General features: G+C 41.5%; 1 protein-coding gene and 1 long non-coding RNA gene across 20 annotated transcripts in view; both read right to left on the reverse strand.

The window, feature by feature from the left end:
• GAB1 (GRB2 associated binding protein 1) overlaps positions 1-21589 on the reverse strand; it is a 131346-nt gene that overhangs the window by 96232 nt on the left and 13525 nt on the right. For 4 of the 19 annotated variants that reach the window (XM_084972814.1, XM_084972807.1, XM_084972811.1 and 1 more), the window contains exon 2: positions 11320-11475. The exons of 14 other annotated variants lie outside the window; for them this stretch is intronic. The gene's annotated coding sequence lies outside the window, so the exon portion shown is untranslated. Of the gene's footprint in view, positions 1-11319; positions 11476-15327; positions 15445-21589 lie in introns of those variants that run through there. One more of the 19 variants, XM_084972819.1, reaches the window with a different exon arrangement.
• Positions 14421-18939, reverse strand: LOC146400938 (uncharacterized). The gene is made up of 2 exons (XR_014812896.1): positions 15956-18939; positions 14421-15244 (listed from the first exon to the last, which is right to left on the reverse strand). It is a non-coding gene; the product is annotated as an uncharacterized LOC146400938 (long non-coding RNA).

Genomic DNA, 21589 nt, shown 5'->3' on the forward strand with positions numbered 1-21589 from the left:
TTATCTTCTAAAGAATGTAAACAGCAGGGAGATACTGCCTTTTCTCACTGCGAACAGAATGAGTGGTGTAGAATGAATGAAAATGTTTGGTAGGAAAAAGTATTCCTTTATATGGCCAGTGCCACAGCAAGCATTAAACAAACAAAAGGCCAGGTAAGAAAAGAACACATAAAGCCAGACGAAGTTTGACAAAGGAAAATAAGGGCAACTTTTAAAGTTATCAAATAAAAAGGAACAAAATCTTGAGGGCTGTGCAAAATATGAAGAAAAGCCTCCATAGGAATCTACTGCCAAGAACAACTTATGTGTCATAGTTAAAATATTTCAAATTGTATACACTTATAGAAATTTGGCATATCTGCAGCAACTCAGATGGGTAGAAATGGAGAGGATAAAACAAACGAAAGCCACAAAACTTTTTACTTCCTCTGCAACAGGTTTTCAAACTGTTTTAAATATCTAAGTTTTGGGTAATCACAAGATGATGGAATAGCATTATCTACTCCCGAAACAGCACAGTCCTATTTGGGGGCAACCTCCGTTATGGAAAAAAGAGAAATTAGGCGAACCCTAAGAGCCTGGACGCCTACTTCTTCCATCACTGGGCTGCTGTCCTGTCCCACCTGGGGCTCGCGTCTCGAATCTCTGACCACATAAAGTAATTGGCACCAAAATATAAGAAGTTCTTTGCCACGCTAGCACTAAAATATGTTCTTTGCCACACTGGCAGGGATCCCCGTTCATTCTTTTTTTCTTCAAAAACAGGACCTGCCAATAACCTCTTTCTTCCTTTTCAAAGCCCTGCAGATGGGGCTGAAAACACTACCCTAGAAGCAAAGTCCTTGCTTTGCTGCACCCAAGGGGAGCATCTGTGGATGGGCCCATCATCAAAACTGAGATCCTTATCAGAATTTGCAGCTTGACCCTTGACTTAAGGTTGGTCCGAATCTGGCTTCAAACAAGATAAAAGAGGTTACCCTCGAGCCCTTACACTTAGAGGAGAACGTATGACAGTCTGTTTTATTAAGGCTTCAATGGTAACTGGCAACTGGCACTTAGTCCTCTAGAAGGGAGAAGAAAAAAGCAAACACTTAATGACATATGCAAATAGGCTGCACCTCATATAAAAGTGAGAAGCAATTGCTCTGCAGCTCTCCTGCCAAGAAATACTCTCCCCACACATTCCCCACTGGACTGCATATGTTCTTGCTGATTCTCTCCCATTTAAACCTGGGGCTTCTACGTAAATTTATAAATACACAATTTCCTTTCTAGAGACACTGAAGATTTCCCCAGTCCTGTCACCAGATACTGGGTCCAGTTCGACAAATATTTATTGAGTTCCATTTAGGTGCTAGACCCTAGGTCACTGAGCCAGTAATAGGAAAACAGAGTGTTTTGTTTTGTTTTGTTCTGTTTTCCCAAAAATGTAGTTATCTTCCTTAATTTCTGGAAGTTTTTTGGCATCTGGACTAGAAATACTAACTATCAGTTATGGCCTTAGTCTTATGACATCCGGGTGATCTCAAATGATCTCACTCATTAATTTAAAAACTATTTATTGATCTTTGGCTATTTGTAAGGCTATTTCTTGTAGAGAAATGTCTCTGTCTCATGCATTAAAATTCGAAGTGAGGGATAAGTGTATACATAATCAAAGGCACAAGTTAGAAACTGTGGCACAAAACACTGTGACAATCTGAAGGAAAAGATTACTTACTATTCAAGGGATCAAGAAAAAAATATTCAAAAAAGAAGCAGCCTTTGAAAGAGTCTTCGAACAAGGAAAGACTACAATGAAAACCCAGCTATGAAAGGTATGGGTCATGGACAGAGAGGTAAGAGAAAGCAGCCTGGGAAAATTCCAGAGGGTGTGAGGATTGTAAAATTTTCAATTAAAAAATAAATTTAGGAGTTCCCGTCGTGGCGCAGTGGTTAACGAATCCGACTAGGAACCATGAGGTCGCGGGTTCGGTCCCTGCCCTTGCTCAGTGGGTTAACGATCCGGCGTTGCCGTGAGCTGTGGTGTAGGTTGCAGACTCGGCTCGGATCCCGCGTTGCTGTGGCTCTGGCATAGGCCAGTGGCTACAGCTCCGATTCGACCCCTAGCCTGGGAACCTCCATGTGCCGCGGGAGCGGCCCAAGAGATAGCAACAACAACAACAAAAGACAAAAAAAAAAAAATAAAAAAATAAATAAATTTAATCCATTTTGGATACACAAATTGTGATCTAGCCATACAATGGAAGATTATTCAGCAACAAGAAGGCATGGCATTCTAATACATGCCCCGACACAGACGAACTTTAAAAACACTAGGCGAGGAGTTTCCATTGTGGCTCAGTGGTAAGGAACACGACTAGTATCCATGAGGATGCGAGTCAGGTCCCCGGCCTCAGTGGGTCAAGGATCTGCTGTTGCCATGAGCTGTGGTGTGGGCTGAAGACTTGGCTTGGATCTCAGCGTTGCTATGGCTGTGGTGTAGGCCAGAAGCTGTAGCTCTGATTCAACCTCTAGCCTGGGAAATTCCATTAGCTGCAGGTGTGGCTAAAAGTCAATCAATCAATAGATAAATACATGCGTACATTAGGCCAAGTGGAAGAACACAGACACAGGAGGCCACATATAATTCCATTACATGAAAGAGCCAGGATGGGCAAATCCATATAGGCAGAAAGTAGATTACTGGTTGCCTAAGGGAGGAAGAGGTTGCAGGGAGATGGAGTTACTGCTAAATGTGTACAGGGTTCCTCTTTTCAGGGTGATGAAAATGTTCTGGAATTAGATGGTGGTGATGGATAAATAGTTCTATGAATCTAATAAATACCACTGAACTGTATACTTACACAACTAAAGGGTAAACTTTAATGTATGTGATTTATATCTTAATAGAGCTATTGCAGAAAATATAAATTAATCCATTTAATATTTATGTTGACACAGAATTTGAATATCTAGGCTAGTGCATCAAACATATTTTGCACTTAGGCATATGTATTAACTATGTATAGAGAATACCACAAAGGTACAGAACATAAAACATAACTGCAGGTCAAAATTTTTAAGTTTAAGGTTCACTGCCTTAAAACTTTCCTAACTGGCTCTCTTCTTAACTTTCCAAGTCAGCTTCATTTCAGGTATTAAAAAATAAATAAGTTACATGAAGCTTTTTCATATTTGAACACAAAATAGTTAGTATAAAAGATTAGTGTCCTTGGTGGAGTTCCCGTCGTGGCGCAGTGGTTAACGAATCCGACTAGGAACGATGAGGTTGCGGGTTCGATCCCTGCCCTTGCTCAGTGGGTTAACGATCCGGCGTTGCCGTGAGCTGTGGTGTAGGTTGCAGACGCGGCTCGGATCCCATGTTGCTGTGGCTCTGGCGTAGGCCAGTGGCTACAGCTCCGATTCGACCCCTAGCCTGGGAACCTCCATATGCCGAGGGAGCGGCCCAAGAAATAGCAACAACAACAACGACAAAAGACAAAAAAAAAAAAAAAAAAAAAAAAAAAAAAAAAAAGATTAGTGTCCTTGGGAATTCCTGTCGTGGCTCAGTGGAAATGAATCTGACCAGTATCCATGAGGACTCAGGTTCGATCCTGGCCTCGCTCAATGGGTTAAGGATCCGGCATTGCTGTGAGCTGTGGTGGGTGTGGTGTGCATTGCTGTGAGCTGTGGTGTAGGTTGCAGATGTGGCTTGGATCCCAAGTGACTGTGGCCATGTCATGGGCCAGCAGCTACAGCTCCGATTCAACTCCTAGCCTGGAAACCTCCTTATGCCACAGAAGCAGCCCTAAAAAGACAAAATTAAAAAAAAAGAGAGCGATTAGTGTCTTTTATAAGGCATCAAGTTTAATTCCTTCCCTCCCTCCCTTCCTTTCTTTCTTCTTTCTTTAACTTTTTCTGGCCGTACCTGGGGCATAAGGAAGTTCCCAGGCTAGGGTTGATTTGGAGCTGCAGCTGCCAGCCTACTCCACAGTCACAGCAACACCAGATCCTTAACCCACTGAATGAGGCCTGGGATTGAACCCGCATCCTCATGGATACTAGTCATGTTCGTAACCTGCTGAGCCACAATGGGAATGCCCAGGTTTAATTTTCAAATGGCATTTTAATTGAAACTCAGGGGCTGCATTCATATACATACAATACAATGTATATGTTTTCTAAAACCATATAAAAAAGACCCATCATGAATTTTCTGATGCCAGTTTTTGTTTTGTGTTGGTGGCCCATTTATTTGTTCTTAATTATAGAAAGTGGGCTTATATGAGTATTTGCTTTATTCTGTCTTCCTCTGAGAAAGATGTGAAGACTTGAAAATGCTAACAGTTTCCTGTTCTGGGTTATAGTTACCATAGACATCTGATTTTGTGTTTTGGTATAGAAGAAATAAACTTAGGAAAAACTCAAGTAGAAGCAAAATTTGACTCATTACAAGGAAAAATCTAGCCAAATGTTCTTTTTAGTAGTAAAAGGAAATGAAAGTGAAAAATACAGATGCACATCAATTGATAAAAAGCTTACCAATCTTGTACCATGTGCACGTACTTAAGCACAACCAGAAGGAAAATGTCATACAATGTGCAGATCTGTGGACTGTGAGATGATCTGAACTAGTCTGAATATTTACTCTCTTCGGCACAAGTAAAAGGATTACTTATTGTGTACCTATTATGTGTCAGTTATTAAGAAAGGCAGTTCCTTCACTTTAAATTTGATTCATTACCTCGCCATAATATGATTTTCTCCTAAAAGGCAAATAATAATCTTCCAAAAAAACTTGAGGAAGAGCCTCTACCTTTCATTTCTATAAAGGTGAGATAACAAGTATCAATTAAACCAAGTTCATATGCATCCAATTAAATAATTCAAGGTACCTGCCAACTCTAGATAAGGACCTCTTTTTGTCAGCAGAAACGCTGCGATATATGCCCATGTGAATTATCATTCTCTATCAACTACCACAGCACAGAATATTTAAAGGCTCACAGAAGCAAACTGCTGTATAATTTATGAATTGTTCTATCACTAGAACCAAACTACTCCTAAAATGTGAATTTTCAGTTTCTTATAACCAGGGGGACCAGATTCTAGCTAAAGGCTGACTTTTTTTTTTTCGTTGCACCCCGAGACATGTGTATGTTCCCAGGCCAGGGGGTCAAACCCTCGCCAGAGCAGCAACCCAACCCGTTGCACCATAAGAAAATTCTAAGATTGATTTTTACATGAAAAGAAACTGCTAAAATGATGAATGAGAAACCAACAAGGCAATAAAACATAGTTAATTAGTAGTCATGGTAGTGAGGAAAAACAACACCCCAAAATGTATTTGCAAATCCAAGTTTAAGCACTAATTTTGGGATTATCCTGATAACCCTGATCACTAAACAGAATTCCAGAAGCTAGATATGGTACTTATTTCTGTTCAGATCCTGAGAGGAAACAGTAATTACTTCACTTGCCAGAAAGAGTTAATATATTACATGAACTACAGACTTTTATTTAAAAATAAAAGAGGTCCAGAAACAAAGAAGTCTGTGGTACAGATCAGAGTTGAAATTAACTACCAGGTAATTTTTCCAAGTTTCAAGGCAGACTATTTCCACACAACCCAATTATTTTTTACTCCAGGGAATTCTAAGTACACTTTATAAATATCTGCAGAATTTTTTATATAAACATCCAGATTTCCCACATTCCAGTTCCCAGAAACTAGGTTTTGCTCATCAAGTATTTATTATGATGCATGGGTAAATGATGTGGGGAAAGAAGGAGATCTCACTGAAATATTTTTACATATCTGAAGAGATGCCATGTTGTATGCATGTGTGTATAATAAGGGCAGTGGAAGAAGAACATACATTTGCTGTAAAATGTTTGGAAGTTACAGAAAAGCACTTTTAAAATATCTATTAATCCCACATTCACATATACTGTCCTTGAGAAATCTGTATACTTTCAAAATAAAGCCCTTATCACTCTATTTTTATGGCAATTTCATGATGTGTCAAGCTTTATTCTTTTTATGATAAAAAGCTGGAATAAAAATAAGTGGTTTGCTCCCACATTTTTCCTTCTCAATAATAAAGATAATTTAGGAGTCTCCCAGTGGCCTAGTGGGTTAAGGATCTGGTGTTGTCACTGCTGTGGCATGGGTTCGATTCCTAGCCCAGGAACATGCCAAAAAAAAAAAAAAAAGCAAATTCAGAATTACTTAAAAGCTATAAAGGTGAAGTTATTGCTACTAATTGTTATTTATGAATGTCAATATGCTTTATTATTGCAACATTATCTAAAAATACATTTTATAAGAGAACCACATATGACAAGGAAAATGGGTAAACGAATAAGAGCAATTCAAAACCACAGAATTGCTGAGTATCACAGCTAGACACGACCTGACCTTGTGCGCTACATGAGTGCAATTCCTATTTAAATGGAAACCTGACTGTGACCTCACAGGGACAGAGTCCCTATTTTATTCACATGTGAATCCCTCCTACAGAGCCCAGCAATGTGCCAGGCCCTCTGTAAATACATTTGAAATGAAAGTACCATGCTTGCAGGATGAATGAAATTCATCTTAATGTAACAGTTTGTAATCTCACAAGGAAAGACTTCTGGCTCTGTTCCTTCTCCAAAGAAATGGCTTATTGTTCATTTATATATTAGTAATGAATAAAAGCCCGAACGGGAGATCATGCCATGGCAGTCCCCAACTAATGGAAAGGATATAAGCCAAAAGTCTGTATGGAAGTCGATTCATTTGAAGCAAAAATGCATTTTCCCAGAGAAGCAGTGCATACACAGAGGCTCACTTCTCTGGCCAGCCCACAAAAACTTCCTTAAGTACATAGTTCCAACAGACTAACCACCAGGCAGAAAAACGTGCCCTGGGAAAACAGGCCCAGCACCCCACGGTGGGAAGCCTCTTGCTGCTGAAGGCTCCTTCAGGATGAGAGATGGGGGGATGGCGAGCAAGAAATCAGACCAGGGTAAAAGCTGTCAGGAATGAGAGAGAAATAATGGCTTACTCTCTCCCTCCCACCCCCAAACTTGCCTTCGGTTCCTCTCAACCACTAAGCATAGGCCTATTTGGATGGAGCATTTTCTGTACGTTGGGAACTCTGCTAGCCTAGCCCCGGGGAGCACAGCAGAGACCATAACTGACACAGCTTTTATAACAGGGAAGACAGACGCTGAAGGGTCAGAAAGGAGAACAGGGTGAGGGGGAGCAGGGAGAGGTCTGATGAGCAGAAGAGGACAGAGTATAAGAAAATGTTAAGGTATCATCCCTCTATCTACATTAATTTCGTCACTGGAGTGAGAAGAGGTAAGAGACACAAATAACCAAAAAGCAGATGCAGGGAGTGCTTTCATGTTTGACCTTTTTTTAAAAAAAAAAAAAAGATCCCAAAGCCAACTAGTGTCGGTGAGATGACCGGCACTGACCTGGGCTGGGGAGTGGACTGCAGACACTAGAACTGTAGCAGGGACCACAGGGCGCAGAGAGCGGGGGACAAAGGACAATCATGCAGTGACTGGGGATGGACAAGGCTGCACCTAAACCAGGAAAAGGCCCTCCACTCTGGGCGCACCGAAGACAGACTCTGCTATGGACATTTAACCTTAGAAATATTAACGTCTATCCCAACACCTCTTCATTTCCCCCTTCGTTTTCTATAAGCCACTCAGGAATACTTCTACTCTGATGCCTGTATATTCTAAAGAGAGAGAAATTAAATAAACTGCAAATAGTTAAATTTTAACCACTTGTCCTTTCTGAAGCTTCATTACAAGGATGACGACATTAGGCTCTTTTGATTTGCAAAAAGATAAACAGCGCAAGTGGTTGGAAGGTGTCACAGAACCACCTGAGTAGGAAGGAGGCAGACATAAAATAACAGAGGCAACCAATCAAAGTCATTCTTGAGGGACGATGACCTCTAAATAAGCAAAGCGTGATTCCAGAATGGGCATGGGACACACTCTAGTCCCAGGGTGTCCACCAAAACCAAAGCATCCTCTAAAAAAAGGAAGAAAAATTTTAAACACAAAATTGCATAGGTCCATTGAGTATGTGAACCTAAAATACAGAGTGGCATTTCTACCAGATTCACAGAGGAGGGTAAGATTCAGATACAGAGGAGGGTAAGATTCAATGGCCTGTTCCAGAAGGCCACCACAGCTTCCTGCGTGGCTGGTGGACCCCCATGGTCTATTTTCCACCTCATCCTAGTTTGATTCTTGAAGCACCTGGCTCCCAATCACACCTCCTTCTTAAACTATGATCTCTGGCTTCCCTAACAGGATCTCCTGCTACCAAGGGAAAAATCAGTCTCTACTGCTGGCTCCTCTCCTTCAGATCTACTCACGCTACAAACTCTCTCCACACAAAAGTGTAAATGCCCAGAGCACCCAAGGACTCTTTCTTTTCTTTTCTTTCTTTCTTTCTTTTTTTCTGGTGGTGCCTGTGTAACACAGAAGTTCCTGGCCCAGGAATAGAACCTGTGCCTCAGCAGCAACCATGCTGGATGGATCCCCAGCCTGCTGTGCCTCCAGCAAACTCCTGACACTTGCATTCTGTGGCCCCTGAACCTATAGCTCTAGCTGCAATCACCCTCCTAAGCCTGGAAGCATCTCCCGACTCAGGTTAACGATAAGTAATGGGTTATGAAGGAAACGATGCAGAAGCACCCACACAACTTTGTGGTTTAAATCAGGGAAGGCATCTTGGCTCTTCCACAAATTTCTGTGAGGAGGAAACCTGGTACAACAGAAGGAACAGGGGTTTTGAAGCAGCCACAAGTGGGTTTGAATCTCAACACTGCCATACAGCAGCAGTGTGCCTTTGGGAAGTTACTTTGAGCATCTGTTTCTTTATCTGTAAAAATGGTGGCAAGAATACCTACTTTCCAAAGTTGTGTGTGAATGAGGAGATAAATTAAAAACAAAAAAAAAACAAAAAACCACCACCCAGCACACAACAGTTGCTCAATAAACAGAGTGCTTGCTCTTCCGTCTGTGGAGGCTGCTGTTATGAGAATATAGATCTGTGACTTTCAACAGAGTTACATCTTTATAAACCCATTATATACTGAAAATGTAAATAGAAAATGCATTTAGTACACCTAACATCATACCTTAGCCTAGCTCACCTTAAATGTGCTCAGGACACTTCCATTAGCTTACAGTTGGGCAAAATCATCTAACACAAAGCCTGTTTTATAATAGTGTTGAATAGCTCATGAAACGTGTTGCACACTATACTGAAAGTGACATAGAGAAATGCTGTGTGCATTTCGGTTGTTCACCCCCGTGACCGCATGGCTGTCTAGGAGCTGTCCCGGTCGCCGCCTGGCATTGTGAGAGAGGATCGTACTGCACAGGATCAAAATGCAAAAATTCCAAGTACAGTTTCTACCAAATGCGGATCTCTCTTCCACCACTGTCAAGTCAAAAAACTGTAAGTCACATCGTAAGGGGGCTGTCTGCACTAGGAAAGTATTGGTTTTTCAATGACATTTTTCCTCCTATTTGTAGCAGAGATTTTATTTTTGAAATTCTGTGGGAAGGTAACTGTTGTCCTTAGTAATCCTTTCACCTCTATCTCTAATATGCCAGGAACAGGAGACCTATGTGATTTTTTCAGGTTGTCCAGCCTGGGAATCTCCTCCTCCTATGTTTGGAAAATCCTTAACCCTAATATAACAAAAGCAGAAAACTCCAGATCTTTGTTTTCTTAGCCACCCCGACACCTTGCAACACAGTGAAGGCACGTGATTGGATCCATTGGCTCCACCAAACACATTCACTCCAGATTTTTGCATCTTAAGAAATCTCAATGAATACTGTACAAAAACCTGGGTCTGGGGTTGGGGCATCGCAAGCAGCTTACCGAGGCAAGAGTGGCAGCATTTGGTGTGTGGTGTCAGTGACGTTGATGCTGTAGGATGTCAGGTCCAGGTCACGGTCCAGGAGGCAGGAGTGATGTTCCCTGGACCAGTTTAGCTCGGAGATGATAAGGTCCCAAGCTAGGATTTCAGCTTTCCCAGGGAAACTGTGAGCTACCTAATAGCCTTGAGAAACTTTCCTGATGAAATCAGCCAGAAGTTTCTGTTGCTTATGACTGAGAATCCTGACTGATATAATACCAACTCACATGACATTTTATTACCTTTGGTCAAAGGCCACTCTAAGATTTACAAAGCAAACAAACACTGTAAGATCCTACCCGTAAGTGAGGAAGTCAGAGTGAGTGGCTAAATAAGATGTTACTGAGCATTTCTGAAATTCTCACTCAAAAGGAATGATAGGGAGGCTCCTGTTGTGGCTCAGCAGTCACTCTGAGTTAATCACCCAACTAATATCCATGAGGATGTGGGTTGGATCCCTGGCTTTGCTCAGTGGGTTAAGGATCTGGCGTTATCTCAAGTTGTGGTGTAGGCTGCAGACGTAGCTGAGATCCTGAGTTGCCATTGCTGGGCTGTGGTGTAGGCCAGCAGCTGTGGCTTCGATTCAACCCCAAGCCTGGGAACTTCCATATGCTGCGGGTGCGGCCCTAAAAAGCAAAAAAAAAAAAAAAAAAAAAAAAGAGGAATGATAGGATGAATGTACCACCATGCTGTTTCAATACAAGTATCTAAAATAGGATTTATTTTTTTCCTATCAGGCTGAGAGACGCAAAACACTGGCCATGCCCTAAAATCACTCAGTTACTTTCTCACATGCTGTAAGGTATCCTAGTGCTCAAGAATTCCAGTTGGTCCCTTCAAGGACTTAACTTTTCATCTCCCTGTTTAACTATTCCCAAAGAAGGGGTGGTGCCATTCCACGAAGCTGGCTTAGTCAGAACCATCACCCTCTATTTGCATAATAAAAAAAATCTTAAAAATGCGTATCCTTGGGAAGAAGACCAGGTAGGAAAGGAAAAAAAAAAAAAAAAAAGGAATTTTTGAAACTAGAAACAAGCACTCAGACATTTTATCTACTAGAATTGATAGTCCTCTTACAATAACCTAACTTCACTCACCTCAGAGAATGCATTTAATGTCCCCAGTCACTGCAACTAAATTGTAGAGAAGTTCATATTACATTTTCCTTTTGGCTTTTAATCAACAACTTTTACCACTGTACTTCACCAAAAAAAAGTTCTCAGTAAGACCCAAATTACTGTAGAAATCACATGAAAAACAAAACTTTGGCACAGGAAAAAAATTCTTACTAACAGTAAGCAGCAGGATTCTGAGAAAAAGCAGCTCACAAGCAAACCCTTTTTTTTTTAGCGTGATGGCAAGAGTTAGGGAAAAAGGAACTTACAGGAAAAAGAGTTTATGTTGCATTATTCACTCTTTTTTCTTCTTTCTATTTTTGCAGCATCCAAGTAGAACTCCTTGTCCCAAATCAAATTTTATTCTCTATTTTGTCTTCTAAAGGTCTCACAATCTTATGATTATAAAGTCCAACAGTCAGCCACTGAAAAGATAGTAATTCCATGGATATAGGTTTTGGTTCAAAAATAAAAAGTTAGAATATAAAAATGTATTTTTGATCTCAAATAATAAAAACAAATTTAAAACAGCAAAAATACTGCTAAAAAAATCAATCAGAAGAATGAGAAATGTTTAAAAATTTTCTCAGCTCTGAATTCTGATTTTTTTTTTAAAATATATGTGATATACAGGGGATTATCTCTCTCTCATCATCTCAGAGAAGGACAGAGTGGTGAATCTAGTTATAACAAAGGAAGCGTCTGTCTATAAGCCAGGATTCATATGAAGTTAGATCATTTGCACAAGGCTATGGAGGTTTATGCCACATTCATAAAAGAACCACTTCCTCCTCTACTCTCTAAAATCATTATTAAGCAGGGGTACTAAAAAAAAATCAAGCAGGCTGCAACCTGTCTTTCAGAAATGAGAACCTTCTTTAGGATGTTTCGAAGGAAGAGTGACTCATGGAGGGGGGGAGGTGGGTTGTTGTTAAACTGAGACCTTCTCAGTTAGGATTGCCCAGTCTTTTTGCTCAAAGAGAAGCCCCGAGATGGACACAGGGGATTAAGGTCATTGGTGTCACTCTGGGTTGACACTCTTTGCCCCTGGGAACCCCTGCACATCCCAGAGAAGCCCTGCATGAGGGGGAGAGGAATTCCAGAAAAGACTTCCAGAATATCCCCCAGGAGGGCCCAATTTCCGAGGGGGTGGGGAGGGGCTGCCAATAAATGAATATGAGAAGGACACACTCCACAGAGAATGGGACACACAGCCCCACAGAGGGTTAGAGCACTCGCATACGATGAGACGACGCCCCTCAGTCATGACGTTCAACAGACAAGGACAGAAAACAAATAACCCTATAATCTGGGGCGGGGGTTGTGAAGCACCAAGAGTCAGCACAACCCTTCGGTGCTCAGGCCTCAAGGGAGTTCATCACAAGTGCGTGGACACGTCCTCCATCCACGGAGGCAGGAGGAGGACCAGACTATAAACGGCCTTCCTCCCTCACTGTTTCCATGTTGGGCACAGACAAGTGAACATGGTTCCACTGGTTTGGTCTGTCCGTTCCTGCTTGTGTACACGCCTCATGAGCGGACAGTTACCACCTGCTCTTAGTATCGGACGTTTCTGCTCTCCCACATGGCGCTGGATGTCATCTGCATGAAGGAGTGGTCCTTTGGCCAGGCGTTGCTCAGTTTCATGTGGCTTTCCAGTTCCTCATAGGAAATGGAAACGCCCCCAACCCCTCGCCCACCCCCCGACCCCGGGCCACCTGACAGCTGGGCTCCTCTGTGACATCACTCCTCCGGGAACGGGTTAAGTTTTAATGCCATTTAAAATGTCACCCCACGTCTACTGAACTCTGCAGTTTATAACAAACCTACCAAACTGGACAAGCCAGTCTGGATTATATAACACGTAAACAGGGCGCTGAGGAGGGAGCTGACAGGACCGAGGCCAAGCTGCGAGGACGGTGAAATGAGATCAACCTCACTACACCTGAAGGCAGCCTTTCCGTTGACTGGCCCCCCTGCTAGCGCTTTACATCTCGGGTAAAGAGAATACAAAAAGCGCCAACAATAACAAAAAGGTTATTATGTGTATCTCCAATATGCTAGTAAATCACTAAGATGAATTCAAAGGGACACAAAAATCAATATTTACATTTCTCTCCGTTTCTGCAATCAGATAACTCATATGGAGTAACTCCTATTCAAACCTAACAATATTAACACATCCTATAGAGATTATAGGTAATTAGTATCGTCTTCCCCACACAGGCGCTATCAGTTTAAACGTGGGCCAAGTGCCAGAACTCAAGTTTCATCAGTGCTGTTATAGGACTTGTAAAAACTGATTTATAGTTTTGTGCATGTATTTGTTTAAGAAACAGATGTTACCTTCAGAGATGGTAAAGATGCACTAAGTACTGAAACGGGTAATATTCCATATTATATTAATTCTAGGAGACATTAAACTGACACAATAGAGAAGCCCCAGGAATATTTAACATGTTATAATAAAAAAGGAAAATAATGAACTAATAATCCGAGTTATTCATATTAATCCCACATTGCTTCCTGAATTACATGATTACAATCACCTCTAAGTTCTTTCTTTTCAACAGGCTGGTAGGAATCAACCGGGGGGAAGAAGCTATAAAGAATCAAAGTTGTATTTATATAATCAGTGAAGAGTAGATGGTGATTGTGTAAATTTAAGAATCATGCACAACACTGGAAACATTATAAAGAAACCAGTGAAGTTCAACAAAAGCTGGCTAAAATTTAATAACTTCAACCCAGAAATTTAAAAGCACATATATTTATACACACATGCCTGGCATATAAAATGTACATATATGCTCATTATACTGCTCGTTAAAAATTTAGGACTGAGTTTAATGTACCAGAGTTCTTTCTTAGGTTCTGAGTTTTTTGTTTTTCAGGTTTTTTTTGGCCACGCCCAAGGCATGTGGAAGTTAGCAGGCCAGGGATTGGACACGCACCACAGCAGTGACTCAAATCACTGCACTGACAATGCCGGATCCCTAACCTGCTGAACCACAAGGGAATGACAGGTTCTCAGTTTTTCTTAAGTTTTTTTCTTTTTATTATTTATGTGTGTATGTATGTATGTCTTTTTTAGGGCCGCAACAGAGGGATATGGAGGTTCCCAGGCTGGGGTCCAATCGGAGCTGCAGCCGCCAGCCTACACCACAGCCACAGCTGTGCCAGATCCGAGCTGCATCTGCGACCTACACCACAGCTCATGGCAATGCCCGGTCCTTAACCCACTGATCGAGGCCAGGGATCGAACCTGTGTCCTCATGGATACTAGTCAGATTTGTTTATGCTGAGCCACGACAGGGACTCCAGTTTTTTTCTCTTTTTCAATAGCTAGAATCAACTTGATTCTTTCCTGTTTTTGATGCTCCATATTAGTGACTTAAAAAAAAAAAATCAGTCTTCTCACAGACATAGAGAAGAGACTTGTGGTTGTCAAGGGGGAGAGAGGAGGGAATGGGATGGATGTGGAGTTTGGGGTTGGTAGATGCAAACTATTGCATTTAGAATGGATAAGCAATGAGGTCCTGCTGTACCACAGGGAACCATATCCAGTCTCCTGGGATAGACCATGATGGAAAAGAACATTAAAAAGCTAAAAAAAAGAACCAATCAGAGGTGCTTGATTGGTGAGACTCATTAAATGTACATTGAGCCTATTATTTCAGAAGCTTTCACACCAGTCATAAGGGCTGGTGACATCAGGCTCTATCTTTCCATTCCTAGGAGGAGTAAACATGAGGCACAAACTATGGAAACTACCACACTGTGGAAGCACTCACAGCTTCGACAGATTCTAGCTTCAACTGCCACCACATTTCTTTGTCATCCTTACCCTTTGCTGCAATAGGGAAATGGGAAGAAAAAAAACAGTATATGTTTTTTGAAAAGCTCCTGGTGACTCTGATACTCTCCTGAGTATCAGTAAGCTGCTCCCAAAATGTGACCTAAAGAACTAAAAAGCATGAGCACTGCCTCATCTCCTCACCCTTAAAGGCACTACTTCAAAATACCTAAGAATCTCTGGTTTCAAGTGACTTCTCCCCAACTGGTTTTAGAGCCCAAAGTTGTGGTTTCAGGCAGAAGGGTATCAAAGAAAAGTCGAAAGTGATACAGGGAGTTCCCGTTGTGGCTCAGAGGAAATGAATCTGACTAGGAACCACAAGGTTGTGGGTTCGATCCCTGGCCTTGCTTAGTGGGTTAAGGATCTGGCATTGCTGTGAGCTGTGGTGTAAGTCACAGATGCAGCTCGGACTCCGAGGTGCTGTGGCTGTGGTGTAGGCTGGCAGCTACAACTCTGATTTGACTCCTAGCCTGGGAACCTCCATATGCCATGGGTACGGCCCTAAAAAAAAAAAAAAAAAAAAAAAAAAAAAAAAAAAGTAATACAGGTCACAAAATGAGACCCTGTAAAGACCATGTCTATGCAGAGGTGAGCCGGACTACCATCTTGATGATCTGAGCATCCATTGGGTAGGAGCTGACTCCACGGGCACCCTCGTTTATCCTGTCTGTCCTGTTCTCATCATTTGTGTTCACATGATAAGCCTGCAGAAGAGCTTCCCCAGCAAGGCTCACAAAAAGAGCTTCAGGACTAATTCTGCAAAGACAAAAACCAGGCAGAGTAGGAACTCAAACTCGTCCAGGAGAGATTACCAAAAGCTATTTCTGAGACAAGTTCTATGGTACCTTTTTTTTTTTTTTTTTTTTTTTTTTTTTAGTGCCACACCTGAAGCATATGGAGGTTCCCAGGCTAGGGGTCAAACCGAAGCTGTAGCTGCTGACCTATGCCCCAGCCACAGCAATGGGGGATCCGAGATGCATCTATGACCTACACCACGGCTCACAGCAACACAGGATCCTTAACCCACTGAGCAAGGCCAGGGATCAAACTGGCATCCTCATGGATACTAGTCAGGTTTGCTACCACTGAGCAAGGACGGGAGCTCCTATGGTACCTATTCTTTAAAAAAAAAAAAAAGTGGTGGCGAGAAAAGATCTGAAATTTCTGCAGATGTGAAGGCAGAAAAATAAAGTTATTTTGTTCAGAGGGTAAGAGAAGTAGCCTAAATAGCATCTTCTAAAGTGTTTCCCCTCCAAGAAGAAAAAGTAAACATTTTACAGGCTGGAATCTCTACACTCCTCCCAGAAATTCCCAGGGCCCAGGGCTCACGTGGCCTGCCTCGCCTCCAGATTGCCTAGATCTGCTGGCAAGTAGTCAAATACAGTTATTCAGAATATGGTAATGAGGCTAACAGGGTGCTCCTGTCACGTAACCCCACCCTCTCTTTCTTTGTGTGAACTGAACCTGTGCAGGTTAAAACAGGCGTGCCAAACACTTGCTAAGTGAGATTACTGAAGCTGGCTAAATGACTGCCAATTTAAAATAAGCACTGAGGGAAACCGGCTTTGTCCAAATGTGTGTCGTCTTTTAAAAGGAGTACTTGGATGTTCAACTTACTCCCACTCCTATATTCCTCTATGGGTGTAAAAATGTAAGCATTAACGATCGACAATTCTTTCAGAACCATATTCAAACAAAGAACCTTCCGGATTCCAAGGTACTTTACAAATACAATTTAAAAAATAACTTCCCAGTGACATAAGTTTCATTCCACAAGTGAAGGAATGGAATTGGTGGTTGGGTACATGTTGGGAAGATAAAAGAAAACTAGAATCACAGGCAGGTTTATGAACATATTCATTTATCAGTTAATAAATTTATTCAGCATTATCTCAAGCCCAATACGGAACATTTCCTTTGTATACCCAGAGAAATCACAAAGCCAGCTAGCTACGCTGGTACCTATCTGAACACTCTCAAAGTTTCCCCCATAAAATCAGATTATCTTAAAAGTTTCCATTCCTCTGTCTCCCTGCCTCCCCCAAAAGCTTTAACTTGTTTCTTCATCCACACAGACATTCCGCACATAGTCTGAATTGTGAAACTTAGGCCATGAAGCTTCACTGTCAGTAGCCTAGAAAGTGCTGGTTCCAAAAACAATATAAAAAAAATCTCAACATCGCCAGGTCCCTAAGTTCGTCTCACATCAGTGGACCTTAGACTGGAATTCGGGATCCAGTCCCCTAAGTTTAAAAATGAAAGGGAGGTTGGAAGGAAGGTATAAATGGGATTACACACATACCCAGGGTGACTCATGTTCATATGCTCAGGATTAAACTGAGCAGGGAACCTACAATCAGGAAAGAATTTTTCCTCGGGAGTAGAAAGGGGTGTGGGATTTCCAAAGGTGCACTAAAGTGGGAGCTTCTGCACGGATCAGGTGAGCAAATCCCACGTAATTAAGTCCGTACTACCAGGAAGGCGCAAACACAGGCAAGGCACACGCCTTCCCAACTGGGTGCCAGAATAAACCCCTTCCGATGTTTCCAATGCTGCAGAGATTTGATGGAGAAGCAAAAGAGACGGGGGCGACACAACCATGTACACTGAACATTACTGAACTTAAAAATGGGTAAGAGCATACATTTTTTAATGTGTTTTTTTATAACTGAAAATAAAAATGTCTTAAAAAGCGACAGCGATTGGGGTGAAGTTACCATATTGCCACTGCTTTAAGGAGCAGCTAAAATGGTATTACAATGATCAAAACGGTTGAATTTTGGAGATTACAACAACCCACTGAAGCTGGGGGTGGATGTGGCAGACGAGAGTTGACACCAGGTTGGGTGGCAGGAAGCCTGGGTCCCTGCCTACCTCTGCCTGCTGAAACCAACTGGCGTCGAACTCAGGGTATTTCCCTAGATCCTCATTTTTCTCATTGAGAACAGGATGAGTAATAAGTTTTTCTCCTTTCACTACTTTCAGAAAAAAACCTTGAGTCATTTTCTTCTCTTTAAGTATTTCAATCCAAAATCTCAAAGCTATGAAAGCCGACTCTGCCTTGGAAATACAGGACTTAGAAGTACAACAGATTCTATTTGAAAAAACAAACAGGGATGTTTTCAAAACTAGAACCTTATCTGAAACATTAGAAATACTTCCTTAGCCATGTTCCAATATCCCAGAGTTAACAAGAACATGGGTTTCTCAACACATAACTTTTTTTCCAACTTGGGGAAAAAAAACTGCATTTGCTAAAATATTTAGTAGACATAAAACCTACCATAAGATAGTATCTTTCAGCTAAGAATCACTGAAATCAACAGAGAGATATTAAACACTTAAATATGTCTGAGTATTAAAAATATACCTTAAAACACAGAAATAAAGAAGCAACAGCCTATGAATTAGGTTAATCTATGCATCTTTCTAGTCAGATAAGTAAATATAAAATCATTAGAAGTCAAAATACATGAAGTTTAATGATAAATCTTATTTAATTACTGAAGAGACATTTCCCTCTAGTAACTCAATCTGCTCACCGAATATTTTATAAGTTTTTCTACCTGTTAAACCAAATCCAGAAATCTGAGGGTTAAAATACTCCCAAAGAAAATCTATCAGCTATCTAATTTTTATGCTACACTTGGGATGATGAATGTTGTGATTCTCCCTATAAGCATTTAGACTTGATTTCGGCAAATTTAAGTATTCTTTGGAAACACCAATCATTATTATGTTGACCAATAAATGCGTTAGAATAACTTACTTAGAAAAAATGTGGAGCAATAATTAGAAATACCGAGAGACTCATAAGAAAAGAGGTCTACCAGGGATATGGTTTTAAATACAGGCAAGCAAGGAAATGAGGTCACCTGAAGTGAAAAGAGCAAGTGGTGAGCCCAGCCTTGGGTCCTTCGTGCCGGGTAGAAGTCACAGGAGTCTAGCCTTTCTTGGTAGAAGCTGGTTCTGGGGCTCCAGCGCCACTCAGCAACAGCCCGAGCGAGCATTCACTCGGGGAGCAGAGCAAAGTGATCTACTAACCAAACTGACTTGAACTCTCGGTGCAGTGAGAGGGTGTGGCGGACTTTTCATATAATGACAATAATGATACTCAACACTTACAAAGCAGATAGGAAGGTTCTCTAAGATCTTGCGGGCAGATGGGCAGAGTGTCTAAGAGGCTGAAATCTTCCTGAGTAAAAGAAGGCGTGGAGGATGGGGAAAAGGGAGGGGGGCTCATCAAATGACACCCCAGTGCTGAAAAGTCTACCGAACAACCCGGGTACATGATTACCGTAGAGCAAATGCAAAAAACAAACACTTTGATGAAGAGATGGTTAGAGCAGGGTGAAGAAGGATTTAACAAAAGCTGATGAGAGCCATCATTTTAGAATCCCCCCAAATTCCTTTTACTTTAGGAGAAAGGTGTCAAGATCCTTCTGCAAGGTATACATAGAACATAAAGTTCCCCTAAGGAAACATGTGGAAAAAACAGCTTTCTAGAAACAGAGTAAATTCAGTAGGTAGCTAGAAATAAATCCTTTATTCCTTTTCTACGACTAAATAGCCATCCCACACGGGCCACTTCTTGGCCCATTTTCTAAAATAGAGTCTGTCTCATCTGTCTCTCCTGCACTCTTTCTCTAAAATGGAATTTAAAATCAAAGTTTAGGTTAGGAGTTCTCCTGTGGTGCAGCGGGTTAAGGATCTGATGCTGTCACTACAGAGGCTCAGGTCACTGCTATGGCGCAGGTTCTATCCTTGGCCTGGGAACTTCCACATGCCATGGGCATAGCCAAAAAAAAAAAAAAAAAAAAAAAAGCTTAGGTTAAGAAAATAGATTAGAACATATACATTAAACACCGGGAGAGAGAGGAGAGACAGAAATCTGAAAATAACTCCTTTAGTCAAGTGGAACTACTTTGATGCTCTTCTACAAGTCCATCACATCTCAACTAACCAAAAAGTAGGGCCAAATGGCATGTACTATAAAGACCATGGGGAAACATAATGGATCTTAGAACTATTTCAGGAAATATGGACTGTATTTAACAATATGCTTTCAGACCCAATAACCAGAATAACCAGAATTTCTGGTAAAGAATTAATCCTCTGTCATCTCTCTTCATCTTTAAGCCATTTATAAAACTCTTAAATCAAGAATGCACATTCTTTTTCAAATCGATACCTACATGACACCTTCCTTGATTTTTTTTTTTTCTTTTTTTGTCTTTTGTCTTTTAGGGCTGCACCCACAGAATATGGAAGTTCCTAGGCTACGGGTTGAATCGGAGCTGTAGCTGCTGGCCTACCCACAGCAACACGGGATCTGAGTCATGTCCACGACCTACACCACAGCTCACAACAACGCCAGATCCTTAACCCACTAAACAAGGCCAGGGATTGAACCTGCAACCTTGTGGTTCCTAGCTGGATTCGTTTCTGCCTCACCATGATGGTAACTCTGATACCTTCCTTGATTTAACGACATCTTTGAGCTTCTTGGTGATGGTCAGATGCTTTCTCAAATTCTAACCTTTCTAGAAATTCCCTTTGAATTTTGTCATCCTCTAAGTATGTTCTCTTTCGGGGAGAGTTTGATCTAAATCACAGCAAGAAAACACTAAACATTTTTTTAAAGCATCATGGCATATTTCCCTTATCTCATAGAAAAGAGGCTCAGGTTACTTGCTGGGTTTTGGTTCGTTCCTATCCCACTCTCTATAAATAATTACTTCTATTGGATTTTCTTTCTTTTCCCATTTTTCCTCCACACCCAACTCAGCATTTCTCCAAATTTAAAGACCACCTACATCAGAAGCAACCAAACTCCACCCAATATTCTGGGATAATCTATGTGGGAAAAGAATCTGAAAGAGACTGGCTGTGTGTATGTGTATAACTGAATCACGTTGTTGTACAGCGGAAATTACCATGACACTGAAAATCAACTATACTTCAAGAAAACTTTTTAAAATGGGGAAAAGAGAGAGAGAGAAGCAACAGAGATTTAAGTTAGAAAATGCAGTTTTCTGGACCCTGACCTAGATTTACTAAAAATTTCAGAAGAGGGGGAGGGCTCTTGAATTTTCATTTCAGAAGCTACCAGGCAATTAATGTGCACACAGAGGTTTGAGGACCACTGCCCCAAACTGAAAGACACACAGGGACTCAATCGAACTACATATTTAAGTGGCATGATCAGAGCCTCTAAGAAGAGAGAGCAGCATGGCAGTTCTGCTCACCTTCCTTCTGAAATACAGATGGAGGAGGCAAGAAAGTCTGGAGACCAGAATCTGAACTGACTGTGAGACATCAGCACAAACGCAGACTCGCAGGGCCTGCTCCGTGGCTATGGCCAATTACAGTAGCCAGACCTGCGAGAGGACAGATTACATGTAATTTCTAAAAAGTAAACAAGCCGAGCGGCTCATGAACAATGAATGGTGATATTCAAGCCAAGAGGTAATAAAAAGCATGAATAAATGACTCAGCATCCCCCTCCCCACCCAGAGGACAAGTGGTTGTCCTCCAGTGAGGATCAGTGCGAGCCAGAAAAATGAGTACTGGGGGAACGATTTAAACGATAACAGACCTTTTGCCACTGGAGAGTGATTCTGCCTCTCTCCCTTCTGATAGGGGGACAGACACAGCCGCACTCTCTGGGGTCCAAAGGCTCA

This window comes from Sus scrofa, chromosome 8 (assembly GCF_054392235.1).
Source record: "Sus scrofa isolate SSC_HxYL_T2T_F1_AM1 chromosome 8, Sscrofa_HxYL_maternal_Yorkshire_Landrace_v2.0, whole genome shotgun sequence".
NCBI lineage: Eukaryota > Metazoa > Chordata > Mammalia > Artiodactyla > Suidae > Sus > Sus scrofa.